This window comes from Schistocerca serialis, chromosome 4 (assembly GCF_023864345.2).
Source record: "Schistocerca serialis cubense isolate TAMUIC-IGC-003099 chromosome 4, iqSchSeri2.2, whole genome shotgun sequence".
Lineage (NCBI taxonomy): Eukaryota > Metazoa > Arthropoda > Insecta > Orthoptera > Acrididae > Schistocerca > Schistocerca serialis.
Window position 1 is genome coordinate 65,166,984 of NC_064641.1, and position 18,747 is coordinate 65,185,730.

The 18,747-nt window shown below is 43.5% G+C and overlaps 1 long non-coding RNA gene across 2 annotated transcripts in view; it reads left to right on the forward strand.

Annotated features, from left to right (window-relative positions):
* The first annotated feature begins 1,260 nt into the window (after positions 1 to 1,260).
* Positions 1,261 to 18,747, forward strand: part of LOC126474191 (uncharacterized) — a 49,040-nt gene continuing 31,553 nt past the window's right edge. Inside the window, exon 1 of one of the 2 annotated variants that reach the window (XR_007586581.1) lies at positions 1,261 to 1,391. This is a non-coding gene — a long non-coding RNA (uncharacterized LOC126474191). Of the gene's footprint in view, positions 1,508 to 18,747 lie in introns of both variants that reach the window. The other variant, XR_007586582.1, reaches the window with a different exon arrangement.

Below are 18,747 nucleotides of genomic sequence, written 5' to 3' on the forward strand. Positions count from 1 at the left end.
CATTGTGCATTGCACCAGAATGTCAGTCTGAATGAATTCCCCACATTTAATAGTTATAAACAATTTCACATGAAAATACTAATAACTTTGCTGAATTATGGAACAAACAATGATTATATAGGAGTTGTCTCTGTAGTGGGATTTCAAAGCAGACTTAGGTTTTTTGTAGCTCTTTAAGAAGCGAGTTATCGTTTTTGCTGAATATATATGAAGAACTGAGAACCATAATGGCCTAAAACACATCGTCGTCGACTTTGAGACTGTAGCATGTATGCATGCTCTTGACATTTGTCGATTTGATGGAGAACCAGTTTTATCTGTATATGTAGGCCCACACTGTATATGTGAATATTCACGAAAAACTGTCTCACAGATTTCTTGGACATTCATTTGCATATGGACCCAAAACATCAAGAACAATTTCATTGTTCTACACTGCTCAATTGTTATCTAGGGTTGATAACATAATTTAGTGTCTACATCATACTTGCAGTGGTAATACTTTATGCCCGGAGGTATACAGGCAATATTGGCTGAACTAAAAGTCACAGAATGAGCTTAAAAAATATGATGATAAGAAGGACCATTAAGTGTTGGAACAAGTCCCAACTGTTTGTGTGGTGGAGTCTGTAGCTGTTCTTTATGTTCTGGTTCTAGTTTCACATTAATTACAAACTTTACAACTGTCAAAAGTACACAATTGTCACGAGCCTATATTTGGAAATTTTGTGAATTAGCATTAACAATAAATATAATCTTAAATATTAATTAGTACTCCATAACGAAGTGGATATATTATTGTTTCAGAGGAAGTACAGGATACTGAGTATTAAAAAAGAATTAAGATCTGTGAGATTGTAGGTTTCTGTATAAAGTTCAATTTCACAAACATCCATTTGTCTCAAAAGTTTGTTTCTGTTCTGTGAGTCCTTATGGTTCTCAGTGCCTCATATATTTTAGTTTGAGACACAGTCAGAACCTCGTAATGCTGCTAACCTCTGTAGCCAAGTGATGGCTCACTTCCACCGCTCCATTACGTGGCAATCCAAGCGTCATTCTCTCAATGACTGGCTCCGGTCCCAGCAACCGCGTGACGACTCTTATTTACCGGTCTGACCTGGTCAATACACTGCAACTTGCCAGCCACATATCACTCAGTTAAACCTTCAGTATTATGGCTTTTATAAGCATATGACCTAATGCTCGTAACTAGGTATCTCCATCTGTGTCGCCAGTAACAATGTGTAAATTTGGTTTAACTAGGCGTCCTGTTACTTTCGGTGTGGAGTATCTTTTAGGTGTGATGTTCAGCGTAACGTAGTTGACACTTGACTATCGTTTTGTGGCGGTGTTTTTGTAGTGATTTTGTTGGGAAGGAGTGTTCTTTACAGGTATGACAATAAATTGTGACGTTATCGACATGACCGATTGTTGAGATATTTTCCATCTTGATTGTATGTCGTCACTAATAACTTCAGCATGTAATTGACTCCACATGATATTGGATGTAAGTAATTAATGTCGTTTACTCCTCAGCTAAAATATTAAAGGACTATGTCACCGAAGATCACTGCAGCCTTTGATCACTGAGTGGTAGAAAACCGGTTCAAACATTTGAAAAATGAATTTTCACTTTGTTTCTAATGTACGGCGCCACCAAGTAAATCTTAGTGATTTTTTCTAATTTTGTTTAGGTTTACGTTGTTTTCTTAGCTTTCGCAAAAGTCATATTTATGCGCAAAGATTAATGCTTGTTTGACGGTACGGTAAGTACGTCTTCGATTTTTTGGGTAGAGCTGGGTCTTTAAGGAGTTTAGTACGCTTTCAGGTTATATTGACATTTATTTATAAGAAATAATTTTAATTTTGTTTTAAATTAGCTCGCAGCACGTCTCTTTTTGAATATGAGATGCTTATTTTGGTTAAATCTTTCACAGCAGGTACTACTGAGCCCCAGATCATGTCTCAGACTAACTGCTCTCTTTTTGTAATGCCAATATTCTGTGCAAGTACACGAGCCCATAACTCTGTTCCATAATTTATGAACGGGGAAACTTCCATATAGTATCCAGTCTTCACCATTTCATTAAATGCTGTTTTCTGCGGTTGACTTAGCAAGTGTATTGCATTGCTCCTTTCCCTGTACACACCATTTACTTGGTTTTCGCTTCATAAGGTTTCATCTAAGTGCAAGTGAAGAATTTTAAAGTCTTCATTATCTGAAATTCTATCACGTCTATAGATCTATGTACGTAGTCTGCAAGCCACTGTATGATGCATGGTGGAGGGTATCTTACGTTTCTGCTACTCATCCCCTTTCCCATAAAGGGAGTGAGGGAAGAATGACTGTCTGTATACTTCCATTTGAGCCATGATTTCTCATTGTGTTCAGAGCTCTTACATGAGGTGTCTGTTCGTGGCAGTCTTTCGCAAATACCAGTTTTCTAAACTTTGTCATTAATGTTTTGTGAAAAGAACATCGTCTTCCCTCCAGGACTCTCCATTTCAGTTCATATAGCATTTCTATGACACTCATATGTTGCTGGAACCCACAGGTAACAAATCTAGCAGCATCCTGGTTCTAAATTCCTTTAATCCAAACTGGTGGGGGATCAAAAAACTCGAGCAGTACTCAAAAATGGGTCTACAGTTTTTAATTGCCCATTATGGAAGGACCTTCCAAGCTCCTTGAAATTTATTTCTGAGCTCTCCAATTACTTTGTGTGTATTTTGTTCTTGTACTTCGTCAAATTCAGTAATGCTATATGCCATGTATTAGTGTATGATCTTGAGATGCAATTCAATGTCTAAAATTATGCTACAAATTGATACATAAAATACTTATGTTTAAAGTGCTTAATCCCATAGACAAAGTTTCTTACAGTTAATAATACCACTTACCAAAAAGAACAGGTGATTGAAACTACCAAGTTGGTGAGTGTCTGTCCCCTATCCAGTACTGTTCATGTTGGAGGTTTCCATAATAAAAACACATTCTTAGGATACATTTCCTAGTACTTCTGCGTTATTTTATAGAATGCCTATATCTTCATTGGAATCAAATTGTCAGACTGAATAAATTACAAAGGATTTTGTGACGCTGGCCAAGTGGTTCTAGGCGCTTCAGTCTGGAACCGCGCGACTGCTACGGTCGCAGGTTCGAAATCCTGTCTCGGGCATGGATGTGTGTGATGTCCTTACGTTAGTTAGGTTTAAGTAGTTCTAAGTTCTAGGGGACTGATGACCTCAGAAGTTAAGTCCCATAGTGCTCAGAGCCATTTGAATGATTTGATTTTGTGACTTGACTTGACATGAGCTCCTCTATCAGTTTGAGTTGTACAATTGATCCAAGGATTTTCATTTCGTTAGTGGCTTGTTTTTGTAGAATATTGTGTAGTGTGTTTTAGGAGTAAATAAATAGTTCACAGCTGAGATATTTAAAGTGATATTAAATATGTGGGAGGCACCAGCTATGGACAACAAGTGAGGATACTGTTATTTTCTGACAGTTATGTTCCTCTATTTATTCTTTGCTTTAATGTTTTTGATAGCTCTCTGTTTATCCATTAATAAGTGGCAAATTTCATATAATCAAGAAAATAGATATTACTTGATAGTATGAAGAGTTTCTGTATACGCAGACTACGTCATGCGCAGCACCTATTAAATCACCACAAAAGGAAACAGCAAATTCAGGCACGTTGCTGACTGAGATGGTGACTTCGCATTACAAGGCTGGACAAGATTCGATGAAAGAACAGTGTTCGTGCTTGCAAGAAGAACTAAAGAGAAACATTAGTGAACTGCAACTGTGAAACACAGCACATAATGATGAGAAGTTGCGTTGATAGTAAGTATATATGGCAGACATCGAAACTGCGCTGTCTAACATGGCCACCAATCCAACAATGAAAGTGCAAGTGCTGAAGTTCCTACTGGAGAAACCGTAACTGTGGTTTGCTATGTTTAGAGTTAGTATTTACACAGATCCATGCAACGAAAGACTATACAAAGTTTGCAATGGCAGTTAATAACCTGAACAATCAGGCTGTCAGATGTCATTTGGAAGCCACCTACATGCCAGCAGTATCGACACTTGCAGGACATGGTTGTTGAGCACATGGGCAAATCTTTGGATCAACTGATGAGGCAGTTCCTATAGTTAGAAAGTATTGGTGTCAGGACGCCTTCTGAATTCTGGAGACATCTGTGGAGGGGGCAGTGATATCAGATGAGACACTGTTGTGTGTGGCTCGTGTAGCTAGCACTGTCAGTGTGCCACTTGTGGGACGGACAACTTAAGTTCTGTGCCATCAGTCGCTGATGAGGTGCACACAATAGTGGGACAGGTGAGCACCTCAGCAATAACACAGGTATTTGATGATTGCAACACTGGCAAAGCCATTGTTGCATGAATGGCTTCAAGGAAATCTGTTTATAAGCAGCTCCACAGTCTAAAGCTACAGTTGGATGCAGTCCAAAAAAAATTATCGGCACTGGAGTTGAGCAAACAAGACAACTTGCAGAGAGATAAAGTAGAGGGGCATTCATTCGTAAAGCCGACCGAAGTAAGGGCCTGATGGACTAGATGATAGGGTATGTTGGTGCCACAAAGGTTCAGCGTATGGCCCATGAGGTGCACATTTCCCTACTCATTCCCAGATGGCCCCTGCAGTCTGCTGTATTTGCAGCAGGCCACGTAGCTTCACAGAAGTACCAGAATATGTACAAAGGGATGGCCATCACATCAACAGACTGTGATGATGGAGTGATAGAAGACGGGCAGGTTGCAGCACTCAAGATCAACCCAGTTATTAGAAACAATCTCTCCATGCCCATGCTGTCGCTGAAAGGAGGTTGCCCGCTCACATTGTTGCACTGCTTGTACGTGACGCACAGAAAGGCAAATCAGTGTTACCTGATTGACTTGTACTCACACATTAGCATGCCTCCATTAATTGAAATTGGAAAGAGGCAATGGGCGCAACATTCCACCTAATTGTTGGTAACAACTTGCCCATCATGACTTACGGTGAACAGAGGGCAACAGTGGACCATTCCTTTCAGAAAGGTTTTCAAACGGAGGTTCTTACTGGCTGATAAGCACGAGCCAGTTTTAGGTGCAGATTTCATCCACCAACACCAACTGATGTTACACTTGAGCACAGTGCAAGTTAGATGTTCGGGTGAGATGCTAACAAGTACAATAGACAGAAATATATAAACAACACAGTCACTGTACCTGATGATCAGTTTAACCTGAAATGAGGCAAGAGGTTGAAAGTAGTGGGCAGAAGATGTTGCATGGTATCTGCCTGTTCAAGGAGAAGGTGGAGGCCTTACAAAGCATACCTTGGCTGACTGATTATCAGCAATTTTGAAGATTCCTTAGGTTTGTTAGCTTTTACAGACACTGTCTACCGGGGGCAGTCAGGTACAGGCACCGCTGACAAACACACTAGCATATAACACAACTCTACATGCCAACAGCCCCTATCTTGGACACAACAGGAAGCCTTTGAGAAGGTAAGATCTACTTTGAAAAGAGCAAGTTTACAAAGAGCGGTACTGTTGTGTCACCCAGTTCATATTGTGCAGTTGTAGTTGCCAGCCAATTGGCTATTGGTGCAGCACCCCATAGAAATGTGGAGGACAGTTGGAAGCCTTTAGTGCCTTTCTTCAGAAAGCTATGGGAAGCCCACACTGAGTGGAGTACATACGTTCAAGAATTACTGGTTATTTATAAAGTTATACATCAATCTTTGAAGCTTGGCACTGATCATTTTCACTTTCCAAGGAGTGAGAGAAGATTGTTCACGTCAGCAGTTCTGCCAGCTGGAATTAATCAGACAATTTACTACCAGTATAAGGCACATCAAAAGGGAAGAGAACATAGTGGCAGGTTTTTCCCGTAAAAATCAGTTCAGTATCTCTCGATAAATTGCAACCAATTGAGAGTGGAGCGCCCCTTAAGATTGAGCAAGTGCATTTATCTGGCATTTATTTGGCATGATGTGTCCAGGACCTCACTGAGGCCATTTGTGACTCAGTTACTGCAAAAATCCATTTTTGACAGCGTTCACCTCATGTATCCCAGTGTGAACGCTACTGTCAAATTGATGACAGAGAACTTTGTATGGCCCAATGTGAAGAAAGATTGCTGCGTTTGGGAAAGGTAGTGGTTGGCCTTTCAAAGATGCGAAATTGGCAGACATCTGCATCAGACAGTGCGAGACACTCCCGAGGCAACAAGACACATGCATATAGACCTTGTGGACTGAATCCCATCATGAGAGGGATATCATCATTTGTTTATGGCCATGGACAGACAGACACGTTAAGCAGAAGCAACTTTTATCGGGGGTATATCAATGGAGATAGTGGCAAGGCATTCCTGAATATTTGTATTTCTTGCTTTGGATGTCCACCTCACATCACCACAGACTGAGGGCAACAATTCTAGTCAATGTTATTTCATGACCTATTGAAATTATTTGGGTTCCAGCACCACCAGCAAGCAATAGAATATTGTGGAGTGATGGCATAAGACCCTAAAGGTGGTACTTATGTACCACAGTAGTTGCTGTACAGCGGCCCTAACACTGGTCTTATCAGGACATTGTGCAGTGTTTAAGCCAGACTATCAGAGAGATTGTTCATAGGGAAAAGTTTTGTCTGCCGTTGGAGTTTCTTTCATCACAGTCCCCTCCCCTGCGGGTCTGGGGGTTAAAATAGGCCCGAGGTATCCCTGCCTCTCGTAAGAGGTGACTAAAAGAAGTCTCTTACTTCTCGGCCCTGTAAGTTCAGGTCCCATTTTATGGTTTGACCTGCCACATTCCAAATTCTACAGAAGTGCGGGCCATATGGGGAAGGACGCCTTATGTGGTGCATGATTTATCCATAGTGCCCTTAGATTTGATCTCCTGAACCTCTTGTTGTGGCTTTGCATCGCCACTTGCAATTAAACCATTTGGGTGAGGACACTTTCCAGGGTATGTCACCTTCTTCCGTTATCTCCTGTTCTCTTTCGCTCTCATCGCAATATTGGATTTCTCTGTGCCCAATATCCAGCACTGTAACCAGTCCGCTGTGGTGGGGCCGTCATGTACCCATTTGGTGGTAGTCCCCAACAACAGAGTGATCGCACTGCTGGTGCCTAAGCTGTAAACCCCGCACATATGCCAAGGAGTAGATACCTGTCTTCCTAGGGTGTTAGAACTCCCGGCAACGGCCACCATGCCAGGTGGCCTTTAGTGTGGCTGGGTGGCGCCCATGGGGAGAGCCCCTGATCGGAGTGGGTGGCATCAGGGCAGATGACTCGTAATGAAACGGACTAAGTCATCTCTTGCTGGTGACCGTATGGCACCAATAGTCCCTAAGAAGGGCAAGATGGAGTACAGTGCTGACAGATATGACTCTAAATTGTTTCCCTCCCTCACTACACCGTGGGAGGAATGTAGGGCTACAGAAAAAAAGAGAACCATATTCACCTCAGTATTTAGTCTGTAGCAGAATGGACGGGGACTCCTTTCTACCTACGAGCCCTCAGTTTTTTGTTGAACATCTTGAGGATAAGTTTGAGAAAGTGACAACACTGTCCAAGATGAGAAGCAGTGCAGTCTTGATTCAGACAGCGTCCCCAGCCAAATCCCAGGCATTACACACTTGTGACCGGCTGGGTGGTACTCTTGTTTCTGTCACTCCCCATAAAAGCCTTAACAAGGTCCAGGAGATTATTTTCAAGCGTGACCTCCTCTTGCAGTCTGACGACGAGTTCCTCACCAATCTAGAACGGTGGGGTGTTCATTCCATCTTGCACGTTTACAAGGGATCCAAAGACAACATGGTTGCTACCATTGCCTTCGTCTTGGCCTTTGTGAATGATTCATTGACTGAAAAGGTCAAGGTGATGGTTTGCCTCTGTGACGTTAAACCATACGTCCCTCCCCCTATGTGGTGCTATAAGTGCTGGAAAATCGGTCACTTGTCGTCCTGCTGCACTTCCAGTGCCACATGTCGAGACTGGACGTCCACTGCATCCAGGTACTCCATGTGCACCTCCTCCCACTTGTACTATCTTTGGAGAGCAGCAATCCCCCTGCTTGCCAGACTGCACAGTACTCCAAAAGGAGTGGAAAATCATGGAATACAAGACCCTGCACCGGTTGACTTACCAAGAGGTTAAATGTAAATTTGAATGATTACACCCCATTTGGTTGACGTCCACATATGCTGCAGCTACATTACCATCGCCGTCACATGTACCAGTCGTACCGCACACTGTGTCACGAACAATGGGCAGAGGGCCCATTGTTTGTGACAGAATACATCCATCCTCTTGGTGGTGGGGGGGAAATCTCCTGCTGTTGCTCCCAAATTACGTACTTCGGGAACAAGTTCCCCCCCCCCCCCCCCCTCCAAACACAGGAGACATCAGTCCCCTCCCCCTAGCTGGAGAAGCAACAGCCTGCTCTGACTCCTCTCATGAGGAAAGGGTCCCAAGGTCTCCACTAAAGCCACAGCAGACACTCGCCAGTGGCTAAAGGAGCCAAAAGCTGCTGGACGAAGAGCTTCATGGTCTTCCTCCATGCCTGAAGCTACTTCAGAGAAGTCCTCCCAGCAAGCCCTGAAGAGAAGCGAGATGGAAAGGAAAGCCCTCTCATTCACTGAATGTCACAGTAAACCCTATAACGCTCCATTTACAGAGTGGGAGCTTCTCAGCACTCTTTCACATTGCACCAGCACAGTTCCTGGGCCAGATCGGATCCACAGTCAGATAATCAAACATCTCTCGTCCTACTACAAGCGACATCTCCTCCTCATCTTCACCCGTATCTGGTGCGATGGTGTCTTTCCATCGCAATGGTGGGAGAGCACCATCGTTCCAGTGCTCAAACCTGGTAAAAATCCACTAGATGTGATAGCTGTCGGCCCATCAACCTTACCAACATTCTTTGTAAGCTGTTAGATCGTATGGTAAGTTGGCGGTTGTGTTGAGCCCTGGAGTCATGTTGCCTACTGGCTCTATGCCAGGGCGGTTTCCGCAGAGTTCGCTCTACCACTGATAATGTGGTTTCACTCGAGTCTGCCATCCGAACAGCCTTTTCCAGACGCCAACACCTGATTGCCATCTTTTTTGATTTATGAAAAACTTAAGACACGACCTGACGACATCATGTTCTTGCCACATTATATGAGTGGGGTCTCCGGGGCCTGCTCCCAGTTTTTATCCAAAATTTACTATCACCCCGTACCTTCCGTGTTCAAGTTTGTGCCCCCCATAGTTCCCCCAATACACAGCTGAATGGGGTGCCGCAGGGCTCTGTCTTGAGTGTGTCTCTATTTTTAGTGACCATTAACGGTCTAGCAACAGCTGTACGGTCGTCCGTCTCACCTTCTCTGTATGCAGATGACTTATGCATTTCGTACTGCTCCTCCAGTACTGGTGTTGCTGAGTGGCACCTACAGGGAGTTATCCACAAGGTGCAGTTATGGGCTCTAGCCCGTGGCTTCCAATTTTCAGCCATGATGTCGCGTATCGTGCATTTCTGTTGGCGTTGCACCATTCATCCAGAACCAGAACTTTACCTTAATGACGATCCACTCACTGTAGTGGAGACATATCGATTCTTAGGACTGGTTTTCGATGCCCGATTGACATGGCTTTCTCATCTTTGTTGGCTGAAGCAGAAGTGCTGGCAGCACCTCAATGCCCTCCTCTGCCTGAGCAACACCAACTGGGGTGCAGATCGCTCTACGCTGCTGCAGCTCTACAGAGCCCTTGTTCAATCCCGCCTCGACTATGGGAGTCTGGTTTATGGTTCAGCGGCGCCCTCAGTGTTGTGTTTACTGGACCCAGTGCACCACTGTGGCGTTCAACTGGCAACGGGAGCTGTAGGACGAGTCCGGTGACCAGTGTCCTGGTGGAGGCCGGAGTCCCTCCATTGAAGTTTAGGCGTGCACAACTGCTCGCCAGTTATGTTGCATACATTCATAGTTCTCCTGAGCATCTGAATTACCATCTCCTCTTCCCATCCACGGCGATTCATCTCCCACATTGGAGTCCCAGGTCAGGGCTTATGATTGCACGTGTCTGATCTCTTCTGTCTGAAGTGAAGTCCTAGCCTTTACCTCCTATACTTGAAGTCCATTCACGTACACCTCAATGGTGTACACCTAGGCCGAAGCTTCACCTGGACCTTTCACATGGTCTTAAGGACTCAGTTAACCCCACGGCTCTCCGCTGTCACTTCCTGTTGATTCTTGACATGTACCAGGACCATGAAGTGGTTTACACTGACTGCTCGATGGTTGATGGTCACGTTGGCACAGCGTATGTTCATGGAGCACATATTGAGCAGCACTCCTTGCCAGACGGCTGCAGTGTTTTCACCGCAGAGCTGGCGGCCATTTCTCGTGCTCTTGAGTGCATTCGCTCATGCTCTGGCGAGTCGTTTCTTCTCTGCACTGACCCTTTGAGCAGCCTACAAGCTATCAACCAGTGCTACCCCTCCATCCTTTGGTATCGGTCATCCATGCCCATCTATGCCCTGGAACAGACCAGTTATTCTATGGTGTTTGTGTGGACCCCCAGACCACTTCGGAATCCCAGGACATGAACTTGGTGACAGGCTGGCCAAACAGACTACACGGAAACCGTTTCTGGAGATAGGCATCCCTGTAACTGACCTGCAATCCTTACTACACCACAGTGTTTTTCAGCTTTGGGAGACGGAACGGCATAATCTCATTACGCACAACAAACTGCGTGCCATTAAGGAGAATACGAATGTGTGGAAGACTTCCATGCAGGCCTCGCGCGGGGACTGTGTTGTTCTCTGCCGGCTCCTCATTGGCCATATGTGGCTAACACGTGGCTACCTCCTCAGTCGTGAGGACCCACCTCGGTGTCACTGTTTCTCACATATGACTGTCGTCCACGTTTTGCTGGACAGCCCTCTTTTAGCCGCTCTGCAGCGGACTTTTAACGTTCCCAGCACCCTACCTTCAGTGGTTTGCGACAATGCCTCAACAGCAGATTTAGTTTTATGTTTTATTCATGAGCATTTAGTCTTCTCTGAGGCTACCACCCTCCCTCCATTTTAACTCTGTCGCACTTTCTTTGCATTTATTTGTCTTGGTGGTCATCTTTTCCCTACATGTGTTCATCTTGCCTTGTCTTTTTGGGGTGGAAATTTTAGTGTATTGCAGAGTGGCTGGCTCATCCTCTTTTATTATTGTGATCAGCTAGCTCAGACCATCTCCTCTATGGTTTTAACACCTTCTTCTACTTTTCCTTGTGATGTATGTTTTTTCCGTTTTTTGTTTGTTCCATTCGTTTTCTTTTTAGGTGTGGTGTTGGGTGTTTTTGTACCTTGAGCCTTGCTTGCGTCAGGAAAGAGGGACTGATGATCCTGTAGTTTGGTCCCTTTATACCCCAAACCAACCAACCATCACAGCCAGTGTCTATGGAACTGGAACTGTCAAGCTACAGAGAGCCAGGCTACTCCCATCCTCAGCTTCATGTTACCAGGCTCTTACATAAAGAAATTGTGACTTGCTTCTGTGTGATGTGGACAGAAGCTGCTACACACATTGTGACTGCCACTGGACTCTGGACTTTACAGAATATTAAAATGCAATGAACATATGGTCCAAATAGCGTACAATGATCAAATAATCGACCTCTGACAATGCCACGGGAGAAGGTTAAATCAGCAAATGTGCTTACCGTCGACATGCCCACACAACTGCAAGAGTGAGTGACTCTTACACTACACAGGCAGTTGCCACCCCACCCGATATGTGTACCATGCAGCCAGTAGGAGCACCACCTTCTGCACAACAAATGAAGCCATAAGAGAAGCCAAAGAGCCTGTTGACTTACACTAGGGTTGGTCAACGAGTACAGCATGAATTCCCATTCTTAGAGTTCCCGCTCTACTGCAGTACGGGGTAGGGGGCGAGGTGGCTCTATGGGTACACCAGCTACAGACAGCGAGTGAAGAGACTAGCCGAAGTGTTGAGGTATATTTCCCCATTTATTCTTTGCTTTAATATTTATGACAGTCCTGTTTATCCATTATTAAGGGGTAGTTTTCATGTAATTAAGAAAATAAATAGTTATTGCTTGGTATTATGTGGAATTTCTGTATATGTAGACTACACCATGAGCAATATCTGTAAATGTGTGAAAAATTAAAAATGTTATTTAAACTGGCAAGCCTCCAAAAGATCATCATGCATGAGCTTAAAATGTGAACTATTGTTCTGTAGCAGATTGAAATATATGAATCATACGTGTAGCTATCCAAAGGTGCCATGCAGTCCTTCTTGGAAACAGGAATGACCTGCATCTTCTCCAGATTATTTGGAAGTGTTGTGAGAGAGTTTAGTGCAGGTTTACACATACTTAGGTGTATTTGTTGCAATAATTTTTAGAAGTCAATCTGTAAATAGTCAACACAATTTAAGTGATCCATTTCATCAGCTTTACTCAATGGAATAGTTGGTGTTAATGCACCTGTCCTGTACAGAACGTAAGAACATTGTATGTTAATTTTCTGTCCTGAGATCGCATCATTTACAGTGATTCCATTAGAGGTGTGTACATTCTGTTCAAAAGAGAAAAAAAAGAGTCGTAAACATTCTGCAGTGTGTATGCAGTCATAATCAGATGCAACTTCTGATGGTATAAACAATATTGAATATTTTGCATAAGAAGGATCTTTCATTCAGCGGTGTCAATGTTTGTTTAATAAATCTAGTCACAAAATTAAGACATAGAAACTTTATTTGTTCATCCATTCGATCATACGGCCCGATGCTGTTGATGTGGACGTGTGTAAACCACACTATGACACTGGGGAAATTACCTACTGGTGCATGAACATACCTGCTATCCTTGCTGCATTGACACTGTAGACAGCACTTTATGCAATCTTTCTTTTCCCCCTGGCCACATGAAGCAAGCTATAACTAGATGGAGCATAGACCTTGTAACTGGGTGGCTCTGACTGCAGGGATTCGAACACTTGCTGACGTTAGTTCGGATTATGGACGTGGCTTGGCTGGGGGCACATCAGAATACAGTTGTTCGCCACTACCAGGATTGTCTGTGAGTTGTAGTTGTGATGATGACTGCATGTCTAGTAACAGGTCTTGAAGCTCATGATCTGATTTCTATGCTTCTACAAGTGCTGTATAGTCCATTGTAGCAATGCTTCCAATGTGAGAGAGGCTGTCTGCTGCAATGTTGTTCGTACCTGAGATTTGCGGGATGTCCATGGTGAATTGGGCTACATACAGCAGCTGATTCTGTTGTCTTAGCGAGCAGCTCAGGTTATTTTGCTAGAAGGCGCATGTCAGCAGCATGTGGTTAGTAAATATTGTGAAAGCACGAGCTTCGACATGAGGGAAGAAGTACTTAATGGCTTCGTACATCACCAGTAATTCCCTGTCATACATTCTCCATTTCTTCTGTGAGACAGTTAGTGTTTTAGAAAAGAAAGCTAGCGGCTGCCAGGTCTCGTCGATACATTGTTGAAGTACACTGGCTATTGCTGTCTGACTTGCATCTACTACCATAGCCAACAGTGCATTCGGCTCAGTGTGTGCCAACAATGCCACATCCGGTATTGCTTTTTTAGATTTCTCAGACACTGTGAACATATTGTTTGTCCAGGTAATTGCTAAGTTACCTTTATCCTTTGGGCCCACCATTGCAACTGTCAGCAGCTCTTGAATTAGCTGCATGCGGTAGGTACTGTCGAACAAAGTTCAGCATGCCTAAATAGTGTCTTAATTTTTTGTAGGTGACTGGCTAGGGCAGCTGGCAGGTAGCCTCAACCTTGTCCGGCAATGGTAGCGAGCCTGAGGGGGTACTGCGGGGCCCTACACAGTTTATCTGTGGCTGTCCCAAGATGCATTTTGCCACTTTCAGTACAATTCTGTATCCACTCAGTCTTAGGAAAACCTGAGCAAGATGCTGGCAGTATTCTTCTGATGAAGCGGTGAACACTAAAATGTCGTTTAGGTATGCAAAGCAAAACGACGGAACACACAGCACTGAATTGACAAACCTCTACCACACCTGTGCCGCATTCCAGAGGCCGAAAGTCATAAACTTGCTCTCAAATAAGCCAAATGACATAATAATCGTGGTCTTTTGAATGTCCTTGTCTTCCACCGGAATCTGTGTGTAGGCCTAGTGCACTGTATGCACAAGTGCCGCTCAACACATTGTTGTAGTCGCAGAGCAGAGATACCGGGTATCTGTCAGGAATTGTGGGCGTTCAGAGCTCCGTAGTTTCTGCAAGGCTGCTGTATAGTGCACTTCTTAGGAACGAGGTGCAGGGATGAAGACCAGGGTCTGTCAGATGGATACGTAATGCCCTCTTTGATCATTTTATTGAACTCTGCTTTCACTATCTTCAGCCTGTCCAGTGCTAATCTTCGAGGTCGGCGGCAGTTTGGTGGCTCCTCATTCAACTTGATGTGATGCACAGTGTTGTGTTGGAAATCCTTCGGTATGCCTGGGGCCTTTGTTAACACTGTTAATCTTTCAGCAGCATGGCATATTCATCGTCCATAGTGGTTATCAGTCGTGCAAGTTGCATGGGTGTCTGATGCCGGAAGCCTAGCCTGTCAGTCTGACGGTCTACAAGGCAGGCTTTGGACACATCTGGCAAAAGATTACAGTATGCCAAGATCCAGCTCTATTCTACGTCGGTCATTTGTGGAGATAAGCAAGTTATTCCCAGCCACCAGGCAGAATGTTGTACGTGGTCAGCACTGGTGTAGCATCATGCTCAGGTAGATGCATAAACCAGAACCGATGTCTATCAGGTACTTACGGCTGGTGCATTGATCGCTGATGAGTAGGCGCTGTGATGTTGGCTGGCAGTCTGACAAAGTGCTTACGATTGATTGCAGCTGGCGTTTGGGTACATGCAGCAGTGTTGCCCATGTTCCTCAAAACGTCAGTGGTACCAGCAGACAATCTTCTGCACATCAGGTGTTAGCGCAGGCAGGCGAGATGCAGCCCTGCTGGGAGAGCACCTTCTATACCTTTGTCGGCTGCAATCTCCACCAATGCTGAAACATGCTACCAGGTAACTAAACTGTTGCATCACGTGATCGACTTTCGCTGTTAATGCCTCGTACTCGGCTCGCGCTACCTTGGTGGTTGTACTTGCACAATTAATGCCGTAATGGGCACAAGTGACACGTTATCCAGTACTTTGTCGGCCAATTCTGCCACAGAGTCTAGCAATATCTCTGACTGCGACCTTGATAGACGGAGCAGGCGACTGCTCCAGATCGTTCACAACAACTGATTGGGTACAGTACCTGTGTTGATTTTGCTTCTGATATGACACAGGTACTGTGATGGTCTTTGGTCGCCAATATCCTCTTGGGCCAGCAGTCAGTACCTGTCTAATGCACTCCTCTTCAGATGCGGTAACATAGAGGATCAGTTCCAACTTCAAACAGTCATACACATTCCAATGATGTCCTGAACTTCTTCTGCGTACTGCTGTTCCAATTGGCTCACCACCGGTGCAAATTAGTAGCATCTGCAGTCACACCAGAATAGAAAAAATTTCTTTATACCTGGGCAAACAACAATGCCGGGTTGTGTGGCCAGAACAGTGGTAGCCTCATGGCTAGTCTGGGCAAGGTCGGGTTCACAGTGTCTGGACTTTCATCCATTGTGTTGTTTACTTGTGTTAAGAATGTGCAGGTAGCCTATCATGTCGAGGTCACCAGTTTTGCATATGTGTATTATGAGAATCAGGCCTTGAGAGCCTTCTGTGCCAGCTACAGGAATAACGTGTACACCAGAATATCTTCAACACAGCAACAGAACTTTGATTGATGAACGCTAGACTAGGAATGCAAGAAGATATCAATTATGCTTAGTGAGCTCATTGTTTGCTTGCATTACTAGATACATTGTATACAAGAACCTGTACAAGACTAAAGGTAAAGAACATAGAATAATCAACGTACACAAGGAATAAAAGCTGTGTGCATCATGAGAACAAAACACAGCGCTCCTAGTGAAACGCACAGAACTACTTGGAGCATGCATGAAAATTGACACTTGGAGTCAGGTTGAAACTCATGCACTAACACCACACGTCAGATGATTGCTGCGCTTACTAAAATAGTATTTTTTATTTATAACAAAGGTACATAAAATAAGAATAATGGCAAAAAACATTAAATATGAATAGTTGATTTCTAAAACCCCATGTACACTTCTGGTTAAAAGAGAGAGAGAGAGAGAGAGAGAGAGAGAGAGAGAGAGAGAGAGAGAGACACTTAAAAGGAGAAATTCATACTCTGCCTGTCGCTTCTCCAGCCTGTGCACAAAAACATCCAGAGCCATTGTTTCCTGTCATGCAGACAGAGGTCTTAGGTTTTCTTCTCAATTTTTGGCACAACTGTAATGTGCAATACAACTGCATAAGAGAAACTGGTATTGTTGTTAGTATTCTTGGGAAAATGGGCAAGAAGCTTGTACCAATAGTTACGCAAAAAAGAGTGAAACATTTTTGGGAATATTGAAGAAATATTATGCAGAGAGCTAAAATTCTTGGAGAGGAACATGTGAGTGGGAAAAGACAATCACAGACTGATCCTGCAGCTACTGCTTCGTTTCAACTACAGGCAAAATGTTCAACTTCCCTCGTGTCGCTATGCAAGAACAGATCTACTTGTGCCGGTTGACTGTGTGCTGAATTTTGTATACATAATCTACAAACGAGATCATCTGTTATTTTATCCCTGTCACAAAGAGAATGCAAAGAAAGGACCCAGCGAAGTTTGTTCTTTTTTATTAAGCTACATCACTGAGTATGTAGCACCAGATGTGAAAAAGTTTCTTCTGTTTTGAGATAACCGCATGCAACAGGACAAACACAACACAATGATCCATCTGCAGTCAGCTCTTGTGGAGTTTCACTGGTTTGAAATAATATATCACCTTTAACTTATCCACGGTCATTCATTCCTGCCATGCGATAATGTGTTTGGGGTAACGAACAGAGTTCTCAAGAGAGTAAAGAGAATGTATGAAATTCAGGAGTGTATAGTAACTGCAAATCGTAATTTCATCATGTACTTGGTGGATGGAAATTAAATAGTAGACTTCAAGAAGTGATAGCCATTAATTTATAAGACAACTTGCTTTTCTATTGATTCATAAAGATGAGGTATTCCAGGGGCTGGCAAGGTACCACTAAATATTTCAAAATTTCATCATTATTATTGAAAATCTTCATGCTAGGAATTGTGGAAGCATTGGCTTCAGCTCAATAGTTTTGCTTGAAATTTTATAATAGGAAGAAACCACAATCACCAGATGAAAAGTGATTCAAGCATGTGAAAGTATGTATAGAAGTGAAGAAACTGGAAGACATTAAAAATTATGTACAATTTGTTCCCCATAGTGAAAACGTCATCCTTCTGGAATGAAATATTAACTTGGCCAGTTGCAGATGTGCAGGAAATTTAGGTAGGCCTGCTGTACTGTAAACATGAAATACTATTTTGTTTTGTTGTATGTTTTTCGGTCTGTAAACAGCATTAATCTGCAAAACCAATGAAACATGTCTTTGTGCATGACTGCAAAAAACACAGGAGCAGTGTACTGCTTTCTAAATGAATGTAGTTAATTTGTTTCTGTATTTCTTGAAATTTTTTTAGCAATTTGCATTGATGACGAAAACAGCCTAAATCCACCGCAAAAAAAACCTTTTATGGTACAAATAGCATACCAGATTGATGTTGGATATTAACAGTAAACTTATTGAGTGCTGCTTAATCGTCTGTTTAAGTTTCACCTCATTCTGTATTGTTTTTCATACTTTTTTAAAATAAGATCAATGTTTTTGCAATCTGCAATATATCTATATTGTTGTGACAGGTGAAATCACTTTTGTCCAGTCACAGCCATGGGTTCTGTGATTGTTCAGGGAGAAGGCTCGTCATACTAGAACACGTGAAATATTAGTTCACTTTATTACATTAATGAATAAAAGATTTACTTAACTTTGACACACTTCTTTGCCACAAAGCTACTGGATAGTTTACAGCTCTCCTGAGCTAGCAGTGTCACAAATTAACGAACTGTTATCTTGAAGTATGATGTTCAGCCTTGACAAAAGTGTATGTCTATCTGAAATTTCACAGACACTGACCTTCCTGATGTTATTGACAGCTGAAGTTGAGGTCTCGAACTGGGCTGAGCTCTATATTGAACTCAGTGTGAGGTTGCTGCTGTGACTGAGAGGGAGGCATTATTTTCTTGAGTGCCTCCCATATCCCACTGTGGATTTCAGTGAGCCCTCACTGATGTCTGTCATATTGATTCGCATTGCTGACTTTCGTGTGACACCACAATCTCTGGACAGTACCTCATTCCTCTCCCCCAAATCTCTGCACCATCGTCATGTATGGTGGATGAACATGACTATAGCTGGGGGAGATCTGGATGCGGACACAGATGATGAAGCTGGGAGGGAAACTATGTCTAACGGTGCCTCCCTGCCCACACCCCAGTATCAACTGTGAGGGCTTTCAGGAACATCAGTCAAAAAACCATATACCATATGCAGGGTGCACACTCACATCCAGAGACATAGATGTTGTGGAGGACTGCAAGGCAAAAGGATCCTCTGGAGCAGCATAATGACCTGGACATGGCTCATACACAGACATTGTTTCGGGCAGCTGTGC